Genomic DNA, 14,618 nt, shown 5'->3' with positions numbered 1-14,618 from the left:
AGAAATACCTCACGTTTCATCTCAAGAATACTGCTTTCCACTCCTCAAGATCACACTGACTCCCATCACAATGGCCTTTTCTCCCACATACACCAGCTTTCTCCCAAATACACGACATTTTCTCCCACATACACCCGTTTTCTCCCAAAGATGGGACATATTCTCCCAGAAATGCCAGCTTATTCTTTAAAAAACGGCCTTTTTTCCCCAAAATACCAGCTTTCTCACAAACACCTGTCATTTTCCAACCAAGTCTGCTACTATCTCCCAGAAACAGCCGGTTTCCGAGAAATACCTGACGTTTGCTCTCCCAAATACTACTTGACACTCCTCCAGAGGACATTGTCTCCCCTATTTACCACGTTGTCTCCCCAAGAGACCACTTGGCACACCAAAAAGACCACCGTTGCTCTCCAGTACAAGATCTTCTTTCCCACCGGTTCCCACTTTTCTCCCCCAGCTATGTCATTTCCTCCCAGAAATGCCACTTTTCCCTTGGAAATTTCACCTTCTCTTCCAAAAAGAGGAGATTTGCTCCCAGAAATATCCCTTCTCTTACAACTGCCACACGCTTTCTCCCCAAAAAGCCTCCATGACAATGCCAAATGGGACACTTGCAGCCAAGAAGAGGACACCTTCTCTCAGAAAGACCACTTTTCTCCCCAAGAGAGGAGATTTTCTCCCAATTGGATGACATTTGCTGTAAGAAAGACCCGTTTTCTTCCCTCAAGAGGACATTGTCTTTCCCACTGAGGACATTTTCTCCCAGAAGTGCCGCTACTCTGTGAAACACCTCCATTTCCTCCCAAATCTACTCCATGACACGCCTCAGGATGACACTTACTCCCCGATTTGGGGCATTTTCTCCCAGAAATACCACTTCTCTCCCAAAGGGATGGCCTTTTCCCTCTCTAGCATCTGTTTCCTCACCAATACCTGGCATTTTCTCCCAGAAACACCAGCTTTCTCACAGATACATCACCTTCCCCCCCCCACATCAGACCTCTTCTCCCAGAAATACCAGGACTCTGCTGAATATTTCCCATTTCCTCCGGAACATACAGCATTACACTCCGCAAGAGGACAGTTTCTTTCAGAAATGTGGCATTTTATCACAGATACACCATTTTTATGCCCAGTAGAGCTCCTTTTCTCCCAGAAATAGCACTGCTCTTAGGAAGAGCTCCCACTTTCTAACCAAAATGCTGCTTTACACTCCTCAAGATCACACTTACCCCCATCAAGATGGCAGTGTCACAGAAATACCAGCTTCTGCCCCCAAAATGGGACTTTGGCTCTCCAAAACAAGACATTTTCTCCCAGAAATACCAGGACTCTTAGAAATACCTCACGTTTCATCTCAAGAATACTGCTTTCCACTCCTCAAGATCACACTGACTCCCATCACAATGGCCTTTTCTCCCACATACACCAGCTTTCTCCCAAATACACGACATTTTCTCCCACATACACCCGTTTTCTCCCAAAGATGGGACATATTCTCCCAGAAATGCCAGCTTATTCTTTAAAAAACGGCCTTTTCTTCCCAAAATACCAGCTTTCTCACAAACACCTGTCATTTTCCAACCAAGTCTGCTACTATCTCCCAGAAACAGCCGGTTTCCGAGAAATACCTGACGTTTGCTCTCCCAAATACTACTTGACACTCCTCCAGAGGACATTGTCCCCCCTATTTACCACGTTGTCTCCCCAAGAGACCACTTGGCACACCAAAAAGACCACCGTTGCTCTCCAGTACAAGATCTTCTTTCCCACCGGTTCCCACTTTTCTCCCCCAGCTATGTCATTTCCTCCCAGAAATGCCACTTTTCCCTTGGAAATTTCACCTTCTCTTCCAAAAAGAGGAGATTTGCTCCCAGAAATACCCCTTCTCTTACAACTGCCACACGCTTTCTCCCCAAAAAGCCTCCATGACAATGCCAAATGGGACACTTGCAGCCAAGAAGAGGACACCTTCTCTCAGAAAGACCACTTTTCTCCCCAAGAGAGGAGATTTTCTCCCAATTGGATGACATTTGCTGTAAGAAAGACCCGTTTTCTTCCCTCAAGAGGACATTGTCTTTCCCACTGAGGACATTTTCTCCCAGAAGTGCCGCTACTCTGTGAAACACCTCCATTTCCTCCCAAATCTACTCCATGACACGCCTCAGGATGACACTTACTCCCCGATTTGGGGCATTTTCTCCCAGAAATACCACTTCTCTCCCAAAGGGATGGCCTTTTCCCTCTCTAGCATCTGTTTCCTCACCAACACCTGGCATTTTCTCCCAGAAACACCAGCTTTCTCACAGATACATCACCTTCCCCCCCCACATCAGACCTCTTCTCCCAGAAATACCAGGACTCTGCTGAATATTTCCCATTTCCTCCGGAACATACAGCATTACACTCCGCAAGAGGACAGTTTCTTTCAGAAATGTGGCATTTTATCACAGATACACCATTTTTATGCCCAGTAGAGCTCCTTTTCTCCCAGAAATAGCACTGCTCTTAGGAAGAGCTCCCATTTTCTAACCAAAATGCTGCTTTACACTCCTCAAGATCACACTTACCCCCATCAAGATGGCAGTGTCACAGAAATACCAGCTTCTGCCCCCAAAATGGGACTTTGGCTCTCCAAAACAAGACATTTTCTCCCAGAAATACCAGGACTCTTAGAAATACCTCACGTTTCATCTCAAGAATACTGCTTTCCACTCCTCAAGATCACACTGACTCCCATCACAATGGCCTTTTCTCCCACATACACCAGCTTTCTCCCAAATACACGACATTTTCTCCCACATACACCCGTTTTCTCCCAAAGATGGGACATATTCTCCCAGAAATGCCAGCTTATTCTTTAAAAAACGGCCTTTTTTTCCCAAAATACCAGCTTTCTCACAAACACCTGTCATTTTCCAACCAAGTCTGCTACTATCTCCCAGAAACAGCCGGTTTCCGAGAAATACCTGACGTTTGCTCTCCCAAATACTACTTGACACTCCTCCAGAGGACATTGTCTCCCCTATTTACCACGTTGTCTCCCCAAGAGACCACTTGGCACACCAAAAAGACCACCGTTGCTCTCCAGTACAAGATCTTCTTTCCCACCGGTTCCCACTTTTCTCCCCCAGCTATGTCATTTCCTCCCAGAAATGCCACTTTTCCCTTGGAAATTTCACCTTCTCTTCCAAAAAGAGGAGATTTGCTCCCAGAAATACCCCTTCTCTTACAACTGCCACACGCTTTCTCCCCAAAAAGCCTCCATGACAATGCCAAATGGGACACTTGCAGCCAAGAAGAGGACACCTTCTCTCAGAAAGACCACTTTTCTCCCCAAGAGAGGAGATTTTCTCCCAATTGGATGACATTTGCTGTAAGAAAGACCCGTTTTCTTCCCTCAAGAGGACATTGTCTTTCCCACTGAGGACATTTTCTCCCAGAAGTGCCGCTACTCTGTGAAACACCTCCATTTCCTCCCAAATCTACTCCATGACACGCCTCAGGATGACACTTACTCCCCGATTTGGGGCATTTTCTCCCAGAAATACCACTTCTCTCCCAAAGGGATGGCCTTTTCCCTCTCTAGCATCTGTTTCCTCACCAATACCTGGCATTTTCTCCCAGAAACACCAGCTTTCTCACAGATACATCACCTTCCCCCCCCCACATCAGACCTCTTCTCCCAGAAATACCAGGACTCTGCTGAATATTTCCCATTTCCTCCGGAACATACAGCATTACACTCCGCAAGAGGACAGTTTCTTTCAGAAATGTGGCATTTTATCACAGATACACCGTTTTTATGCCCAGTAGAGCTCCTTTTCTCCCAGAAATAGCACTGCTCTTAGGAAGAGCTCCCACTTTCTAACCAAAATGCTGCTTTACACTCCTCAAGATCACACTTACCCCCATCAAGATGGCAGTGTCACAGAAATACCAGCTTCTGCCCCCAAAATGGGACTTTGGCTCTCCAAAACAAGACATTTTCTCCCAGAAATACCAGGACTCTTAGAAATACCTCACGTTTCATCTCAAGAATACTGCTTTCCACTCCTCAAGATCACACTGACTCCCATCACAATGGCCTTTTCTCCCACATACACCAGCTTTCTCCCAAATACACGACATTTTCTCCCACATACACCCGTTTTCTCCCAAAGATGGGACATATTCTCCCAGAAATGCCAGCTTATTCTTTAAAAAACGGCCTTTTTTCCCCAAAATACCAGCTTTCTCACAAACACCTGTCATTTTCCAACCAAGTCTGCTACTATCTCCCAGAAACAGCCGGTTTCCGAGAAATACCTGACGTTTGCTCTCCCAAATACTACTTGACACTCCTCCAGAGGACATTGTCTCCCCTATTTACCACGTTGTCTCCCCAAGAGACCACTTGGCACACCAAAAAGACCACCGTTGCTCTCCAGTACAAGATCTTCTTTCCCACCGGTTCCCACTTTTCTCCCCCAGCTATGTCATTTCCTCCCAGAAATGCCACTTTTCCCTTGGAAATTTCACCTTCTCTTCCAAAAAGAGGAGATTTGCTCCCAGAAATATCCCTTCTCTTACAACTGCCACACGCTTTCTCCCCAAAAAGCCTCCATGACAATGCCAAATGGGACACTTGCAGCCAAGAAGAGGACACCTTCTCTCAGAAAGACCACTTTTCTCCCCAAGAGAGGAGATTTTCTCCCAATTGGATGACATTTGCTGTAAGAAAGACCCGTTTTCTTCCCTCAAGAGGACATTGTCTTTCCCACTGAGGACATTTTCTCCCAGAAGTGCCGCTACTCTGTGAAACACCTCCATTTCCTCCCAAATCTACTCCATGACACGCCTCAGGATGACACTTACTCCCCGATTTGGGGCATTTTCTCCCAGAAATACCACTTCTCTCCCAAAGGGATGGCCTTTTCCCTCTCTAGCATCTGTTTCCTCACCAATACCTGGCATTTTCTCCCAGAAACACCAGCTTTCTCACAGATACATCACCTTCCCCCCCCCACATCAGACCTCTTCTCCCAGAAATACCAGGACTCTGCTGAATATTTCCCATTTCCTCCGGAACATACAGCATTACACTCCGCAAGAGGACAGTTTCTTTCAGAAATGTGGCATTTTATCACAGATACACCATTTTTATGCCCAGTAGAGCTCCTTTTCTCCCAGAAATAGCACTGCTCTTAGGAAGAGCTCCCACTTTCTAACCAAAATGCTGCTTTACACTCCTCAAGATCACACTTACCCCCATCAAGATGGCAGTGTCACAGAAATACCAGCTTCTGCCCCCAAAATGGGACTTTGGCTCTCCAAAACAAGACATTTTCTCCCAGAAATACCAGGACTCTTAGAAATACCTCACGTTTCATCTCAAGAATACTGCTTTCCACTCCTCAAGATCACACTGACTCCCATCACAATGGCCTTTTCTCCCACATACACCAGCTTTCTCCCAAATACACGACATTTTCTCCCACATACACCCGTTTTCTCCCAAAGATGGGACATATTCTCCCAGAAATGCCAGCTTATTCTTTAAAAAACGGCCTTTTCTTCCCAAAATACCAGCTTTCTCACAAACACCTGTCATTTTCCAACCAAGTCTGCTACTATCTCCCAGAAACAGCCGGTTTCCGAGAAATACCTGACGTTTGCTCTCCCAAATACTACTTGACACTCCTCCAGAGGACATTGTCCCCCCTATTTACCACGTTGTCTCCCCAAGAGACCACTTGGCACACCAAAAAGACCACCGTTGCTCTCCAGTACAAGATCTTCTTTCCCACCGGTTCCCACTTTTCTCCCCCAGCTATGTCATTTCCTCCCAGAAATGCCACTTTTCCCTTGGAAATTTCACCTTCTCTTCCAAAAAGAGGAGATTTGCTCCCAGAAATACCCCTTCTCTTACAACTGCCACACGCTTTCTCCCCAAAAAGCCTCCATGACAATGCCAAATGGGACACTTGCAGCCAAGAAGAGGACACCTTCTCTCAGAAAGACCACTTTTCTCCCCAAGAGAGGAGATTTTCTCCCAATTGGATGACATTTGCTGTAAGAAAGACCCGTTTTCTTCCCTCAAGAGGACATTGTCTTTCCCACTGAGGACATTTTCTCCCAGAAGTGCCGCTACTCTGTGAAACACCTCCATTTCCTCCCAAATCTACTCCATGACACGCCTCAGGATGACACTTACTCCCCGATTTGGGGCATTTTCTCCCAGAAATACCACTTCTCTCCCAAAGGGATGGCCTTTTCCCTCTCTAGCATCTGTTTCCTCACCAACACCTGGCATTTTCTCCCAGAAACACCAGCTTTCTCACAGATACATCACCTTCCCCCCCCACATCAGACCTCTTCTCCCAGAAATACCAGGACTCTGCTGAATATTTCCCATTTCCTCCGGAACATACAGCATTACACTCCGCAAGAGGACAGTTTCTTTCAGAAATGTGGCATTTTATCACAGATACACCATTTTTATGCCCAGTAGAGCTCCTTTTCTCCCAGAAATAGCACTGCTCTTAGGAAGAGCTCCCATTTTCTAACCAAAATGCTGCTTTACACTCCTCAAGATCACACTTACCCCCATCAAGATGGCAGTGTCACAGAAATACCAGCTTCTGCCCCCAAAATGGGACTTTGGCTCTCCAAAACAAGACATTTTCTCCCAGAAATACCAGGACTCTTAGAAATACCTCACGTTTCATCTCAAGAATACTGCTTTCCACTCCTCAAGATCACACTGACTCCCATCACAATGGCCTTTTCTCCCACATACACCAGCTTTCTCCCAAATACACGACATTTTCTCCCACATACACCCGTTTTCTCCCAAAGATGGGACATATTCTCCCAGAAATGCCAGCTTATTCTTTAAAAAACGGCCTTTTTTTCCCAAAATACCAGCTTTCTCACAAACACCTGTCATTTTCCAACCAAGTCTGCTACTATCTCCCAGAAACAGCCGGTTTCCGAGAAATACCTGACGTTTGCTCTCCCAAATACTACTTGACACTCCTCCAGAGGACATTGTCTCCCCTATTTACCACGTTGTCTCCCCAAGAGACCACTTGGCACACCAAAAAGACCACCGTTGCTCTCCAGTACAAGATCTTCTTTCCCACCGGTTCCCACTTTTCTCCCCCAGCTATGTCATTTCCTCCCAGAAATGCCACTTTTCCCTTGGAAATTTCACCTTCTCTTCCAAAAAGAGGAGATTTGCTCCCAGAAATACCCCTTCTCTTACAACTGCCACACGCTTTCTCCCCAAAAAGCCTCCATGACAATGCCAAATGGGACACTTGCAGCCAAGAAGAGGACACCTTCTCTCAGAAAGACCACTTTTCTCCCCAAGAGAGGAGATTTTCTCCCAATTGGATGACATTTGCTGTAAGAAAGACCCGTTTTCTTCCCTCAAGAGGACATTGTCTTTCCCACTGAGGACATTTTCTCCCAGAAGTGCCGCTACTCTGTGAAACACCTCCATTTCCTCCCAAATCTACTCCATGACACGCCTCAGGATGACACTTACTCCCCGATTTGGGGCATTTTCTCCCAGAAATACCACTTCTCTCCCAAAGGGATGGCCTTTTCCCTCTCTAGCATCTGTTTCCTCACCAATACCTGGCATTTTCTCCCAGAAACACCAGCTTTCTCACAGATACATCACCTTCCCCCCCCCACATCAGACCTCTTCTCCCAGAAATACCAGGACTCTGCTGAATATTTCCCATTTCCTCCGGAACATACAGCATTACACTCCGCAAGAGGACAGTTTCTTTCAGAAATGTGGCATTTTATCACAGATACACCGTTTTTATGCCCAGTAGAGCTCCTTTTCTCCCAGAAATAGCACTGCTCTTAGGAAGAGCTCCCACTTTCTAACCAAAATGCTGCTTTACACTCCTCAAGATCACACTTACCCCCATCAAGATGGCAGTGTCACAGAAATACCAGCTTCTGCCCCCAAAATGGGACTTTGGCTCTCCAAAACAAGACATTTTCTCCCAGAAATACCAGGACTCTTAGAAATACCTCACGTTTCATCTCAAGAATACTGCTTTCCACTCCTCAAGATCACACTGACTCCCATCACAATGGCCTTTTCTCCCACATACACCAGCTTTCTCCCAAATACACGACATTTTCTCCCACATACACCCGTTTTCTCCCAAAGATGGGACATATTCTCCCAGAAATGCCAGCTTATTCTTTAAAAAACGGCCTTTTTTCCCCAAAATACCAGCTTTCTCACAAACACCTGTCATTTTCCAACCAAGTCTGCTACTATCTCCCAGAAACAGCCGGTTTCCGAGAAATACCTGACGTTTGCTCTCCCAAATACTACTTGACACTCCTCCAGAGGACATTGTCTCCCCTATTTACCACGTTGTCTCCCCAAGAGACCACTTGGCACACCAAAAAGACCACCGTTGCTCTCCAGTACAAGATCTTCTTTCCCACCGGTTCCCACTTTTCTCCCCCAGCTATGTCATTTCCTCCCAGAAATGCCACTTTTCCCTTGGAAATTTCACCTTCTCTTCCAAAAAGAGGAGATTTGCTCCCAGAAATACCCCTTCTCTTACAACTGCCACACGCTTTCTCCCCAAAAAGCCTCCATGACAATGCCAAATGGGACACTTGCAGCCAAGAAGAGGACACCTTCTCTCAGAAAGACCACTTTTCTCCCCAAGAGAGGAGATTTTCTCCCAATTGGATGACATTTGCTGTAAGAAAGACCCGTTTTCTTCCCTCAAGAGGACATTGTCTTTCCCACTGAGGACATTTTCTCCCAGAAGTGCCGCTACTCTGTGAAACACCTCCATTTCCTCCCAAATCTACTCCATGACACGCCTCAGGATGACACTTACTCCCCGATTTGGGGCATTTTCTCCCAGAAATACCACTTCTCTCCCAAAGGGATGGCCTTTTCCCTCTCTAGCATCTGTTTCCTCACCAATACCTGGCATTTTCTCCCAGAAACACCAGCTTTCTCACAGATACATCACCTTCCCCCCCCCACATCAGACCTCTTCTCCCAGAAATACCAGGACTCTGCTGAATATTTCCCATTTCCTCCGGAACATACAGCATTACACTCCGCAAGAGGACAGTTTCTTTCAGAAATGTGGCATTTTATCACAGATACACCGTTTTTATGCCCAGTAGAGCTCCTTTTCTCCCAGAAATAGCACTGCTCTTAGGAAGAGCTCCCACTTTCTAACCAAAATGCTGCTTTACACTCCTCAAGATCACACTTACCCCCATCAAGATGGCAGTGTCACAGAAATACCAGCTTCTGCCCCCAAAATGGGACTTTGGCTCTCCAAAACAAGACATTTTCTCCCAGAAATACCAGGACTCTTAGAAATACCTCACGTTTCATCTCAAGAATACTGCTTTCCACTCCTCAAGATCACACTGACTCCCATCACAATGGCCTTTTCTCCCACATACACCAGCTTTCTCCCAAATACACGACATTTTCTCCCACATACACCCGTTTTCTCCCAAAGATGGGACATATTCTCCCAGAAATGCCAGCTTATTCTTTAAAAAACGGCCTTTTTTCCCCAAAATACCAGCTTTCTCACAAACACCTGTCATTTTCCAACCAAGTCTGCTACTATCTCCCAGAAACAGCCGGTTTCCGAGAAATACCTGACGTTTGCTCTCCCAAATACTACTTGACACTCCTCCAGAGGACATTGTCTCCCCTATTTACCACGTTGTCTCCCCAAGAGACCACTTGGCACACCAAAAAGACCACCGTTGCTCTCCAGTACAAGATCTTCTTTCCCACCGGTTCCCACTTTTCTCCCCCAGCTATGTCATTTCCTCCCAGAAATGCCACTTTTCCCTTGGAAATTTCACCTTCTCTTCCAAAAAGAGGAGATTTGCTCCCAGAAATACCCCTTCTCTTACAACTGCCACACGCTTTCTCCCCAAAAAGCCTCCATGACAATGCCAAATGGGACACTTGCAGCCAAGAAGAGGACACCTTCTCTCAGAAAGACCACTTTTCTCCCCAAGAGAGGAGATTTTCTCCCAATTGGATGACATTTGCTGTAAGAAAGACCCGTTTTCTTCCCTCAAGAGGACATTGTCTTTCCCACTGAGGACATTTTCTCCCAGAAGTGCCGCTACTCTGTGAAACACCTCCATTTCCTCCCAAATCTACTCCATGACACGCCTCAGGATGACACTTACTCCCCGATTTGGGGCATTTTCTCCCAGAAATACCACTTCTCTCCCAAAGGGATGGCCTTTTCCCTCTCTAGCATCTGTTTCCTCACCAATACCTGGCATTTTCTCCCAGAAACACCAGCTTTCTCACAGATACATCACCTTCCCCCCCCCACATCAGACCTCTTCTCCCAGAAATACCAGGACTCTGCTGAATATTTCCCATTTCCTCCGGAACATACAGCATTACACTCCGCAAGAGGACAGTTTCTTTCAGAAATGTGGCATTTTATCACAGATACACCGTTTTTATGCCCAGTAGAGCTCCTTTTCTCCCAGAAATAGCACTGCTCTTAGGAAGAGCTCCCACTTTCTAACCAAAATGCTGCTTTACACTCCTCAAGATCACACTTACCCCCATCAAGATGGCAGTGTCACAGAAATACCAGCTTCTGCCCCCAAAATGGGACTTTGGCTCTCCAAAACAAGACATTTTCTCCCAGAAATACCAGGACTCTTAGAAATACCTCACGTTTCATCTCAAGAATACTGCTTTCCACTCCTCAAGATCACACTGACTCCCATCACAATGGCCTTTTCTCCCACATACACCAGCTTTCTCCCAAATACACGACATTTTCTCCCACATACACCCGTTTTCTCCCAAAGATGGGACATATTCTCCCAGAAATGCCAGCTTATTCTTTAAAAAACGGCCTTTTTTCCCCAAAATACCAGCTTTCTCACAAACACCTGTCATTTTCCAACCAAGTCTGCTACTATCTCCCAGAAACAGCCGGTTTCCGAGAAATACCTGACGTTTGCTCTCCCAAATACTACTTGACACTCCTCCAGAGGACATTGTCTCCCCTATTTACCACGTTGTCTCCCCAAGAGACCACTTGGCACACCAAAAAGACCACCGTTGCTCTCCAGTACAAGATCTTCTTTCCCACCGGTTCCCACTTTTCTCCCCCAGCTATGTCATTTCCTCCCAGAAATGCCACTTTTCCCTTGGAAATTTCACCTTCTCTTCCAAAAAGAGGAGATTTGCTCCCAGAAATACCCCTTCTCTTACAACTGCCACACGCTTTCTCCCCAAAAAGCCTCCATGACAATGCCAAATGGGACACTTGCAGCCAAGAAGAGGACACCTTCTCTCAGAAAGACCACTTTTCTCCCCAAGAGAGGAGATTTTCTCCCAATTGGATGACATTTGCTGTAAGAAAGACCCGTTTTCTTCCCTCAAGAGGACATTGTCTTTCCCACTGAGGACATTTTCTCCCAGAAGTGCCGCTACTCTGTGAAACACCTCCATTTCCTCCCAAATCTACTCCATGACACGCCTCAGGATGACACTTACTCCCCGATTTGGGGCATTTTCTCCCAGAAATACCACTTCTCTCCCAAAGGGATGGCCTTTTCCCTCTCTAGCATCTGTTTCCTCACCAATACCTGGCATTTTCTCCCAGAAACACCAGCTTTCTCACAGATACATCACCTTCCCCCCCCCACATCAGACCTCTTCTCCCAGAAATACCAGGACTCTGCTGAATATTTCCCATTTCCTCCGGAACATACAGCATTACACTCCGCAAGAGGACAGTTTCTTTCAGAAATGTGGCATTTTATCACAGATACACCGTTTTTATGCCCAGTAGAGCTCCTTTTCTCCCAGAAATAGCACTGCTCTTAGGAAGAGCTCCCACTTTCTAACCAAAATGCTGCTTTACACTCCTCAAGATCACACTTACCCCCATCAAGATGGCAGTGTCACAGAAATACCAGCTTCTGCCCCCAAAATGGGACTTTGGCTCTCCAAAACAAGACATTTTCTCCCAGAAATACCAGGACTCTTAGAAATACCTCACGTTTCATCTCAAGAATACTGCTTTCCACTCCTCAAGATCACACTGACTCCCATCACAATGGCCTTTTCTCCCACATACACCAGCTTTCTCCCAAATACACGACATTTTCTCCCACATACACCCGTTTTCTCCCAAAGATGGGACATATTCTCCCAGAAATGCCAGCTTATTCTTTAAAAAACGGCCTTTTTTCCCCAAAATACCAGCTTTCTCACAAACACCTGTCATTTTCCAACCAAGTCTGCTACTATCTCCCAGAAACAGCCGGTTTCCGAGAAATACCTGACGTTTGCTCTCCCAAATACTACTTGACACTCCTCCAGAGGACATTGTCTCCCCTATTTACCACGTTGTCTCCCCAAGAGACCACTTGGCACACCAAAAAGACCACCGTTGCTCTCCAGTACAAGATCTTCTTTCCCACCGGTTCCCACTTTTCTCCCCCAGCTATGTCATTTCCTCCCAGAAATGCCACTTTTCCCTTGGAAATTTCACCTTCTCTTCCAAAAAGAGGAGATTTGCTCCCAGAAATACCCCTTCTCTTACAACTGCCACACGCTTTCTCCCCAAAAAGCCTCCATGACAATGCCAAATGGGACACTTGCAGCCAAGAAGAGGACACCTTCTCTCAGAAAGACCACTTTTCTCCCCAAGAGAGGAGATTTTCTCCCAATTGGATGACATTTGCTGTAAGAAAGACCTGTTTTCTTCCCTCAAGAGGACATTGTCTTTCCCACTGAGGACATTTTCTCCCAGAAGTGCCGCTACTCTGTGAAACACCTCCATTTCCTCCCAAATCTACTCCATGACACGCCTCAGGATGACACTTACTCCCCGATTTGGGGCATTTTCTCCCAGAAATACCACTTCTCTCCCAAAGGGATGGCCTTTTCCCTCTCTAGCATCTGTTTCCTCACCAATACCTGGCATTTTCTCCCAGAAACACCAGCTTTCTCACAGATACATCACCTTCCCCCCCCCACATCAGACCTCTTCTCCCAGAAATACCAGGACTCTGCTGAATATTTCCCATTTCCTCCGGAACATACAGCATTACACTCCGCAAGAGGACAGTTTCTTTCAGAAATGTGGCATTTTATCACAGATACACCATTTTTATGCCCAGTAGAGCTCCTTTTCTCCCAGAAATAGCACTGCTCTTAGGAAGAGCTCCCATTTTCTAACCAAAATGCTGCTTTACACTCCTCAAGATCACACTTACCCCCATCAAGATGGCAGTGTCACAGAAATACCAGCTTCTGCCCCCAAAATGGGACTTTGGCTCTCCAAAACAAGACATTTTCTCCCAGAAATACCAGGACTCTTAGAAATACCTCACGTTTCATCTCAAGAATACTGCTTTCCATTCCTCAAGATCACACTGACTCCCATCACAATGGCCTTTTCTCCCACATACACCAGCTTTCTCCCAAATACACGACATTTTCTCCCACATACACCCGTTTTCTCCCAAAGATGGGACATATTCTCCCAGAAATGCCAGCTTATTCTTTAAAAAACGGCCTTTTTTCCCCAAAATACCAGCTTTCTCACAAACACCTGTCATTTTCCAACCAAGTCTGCTACTATCTCCCAGAAACAGCCGGTTTCCGAGAAATACCTGACGTTTGCTCTCCCAAATACTACTTGACACTCCTCCAGAGGACATTGTCTCCCCTATTTACCACGTTGTCTCCCCAAGAGACCACTTGGCACACCAAAAAGACCACCGTTGCTCTCCAGTACAAGATCTTCTTTCCCACCGGTTCCCACTTTTCTCCCCCAGCTATGTCATTTCCTCCCAGAAATGCCACTTTTCCCTTGGAAATTTCACCTTCTCTTCCAAAAAGAGGAGATTTGCTCCCAGAAATACCCCTTCTCTTACAACTGCCACACGCTTTCTCCCCAAAAAGCCTCCATGACAATGCCAAATGGGACACTTGCAGCCAAGAAGAGGACACCTTCTCTCAGAAAGACCACTTTTCTCCCCAAGAGAGGAGATTTTCTCCCAATTGGATGACATTTGCTGTAAGAAAGACCTGTTTTCTTCCCTCAAGAGGACATTGTCTTTCCCACTGAGGACATTTTCTCCCAGAAGTGCCGCTACTCTGTGAAACACCTCCATTTCCTCCCAAATCTACTCCATGACACGCCTCAGGATGACACTTACTCCCCGATTTGGGGCATTTTCTCCCAGAAATACCACTTCTCTCCCAAAGGGATGGCCTTTTCCCTCTCTAGCATCTGTTTCCTCACCAATACCTGGCATTTTCTCCCAGAAACACCAGCTTTCTCACAGATACATCACCTTCCCCCCCCCACATCAGACCTCTTCTCCCAGAAATACCAGGACTCTGCTGAATATTTCCCATTTCCTCCGGAACATACAGCATTACACTCCGCAAGAGGACAGTTTCTTTCAGAAATGTGGCATTTTATCACAGATACACCATTTTTATGCCCAGTAGAGCTCCTTTTCTCCCAGAAATAGCACTGCTCTTAGGAAGAGCTCCCATTTTCTAACCAAAATGCTGCTTTACACTCCTCAAGATCACA

The sequence above is a fragment of the Phasianus colchicus genome, chromosome 4 (assembly GCF_987193195.1).
Source record: "Phasianus colchicus chromosome 4, bPhaCol1.hap1.1, whole genome shotgun sequence".
Classification (NCBI taxonomy): Eukaryota; Metazoa; Chordata; class Aves; order Galliformes; family Phasianidae; genus Phasianus; species Phasianus colchicus.
This window is presented reverse-complemented; position numbering follows the sequence as displayed.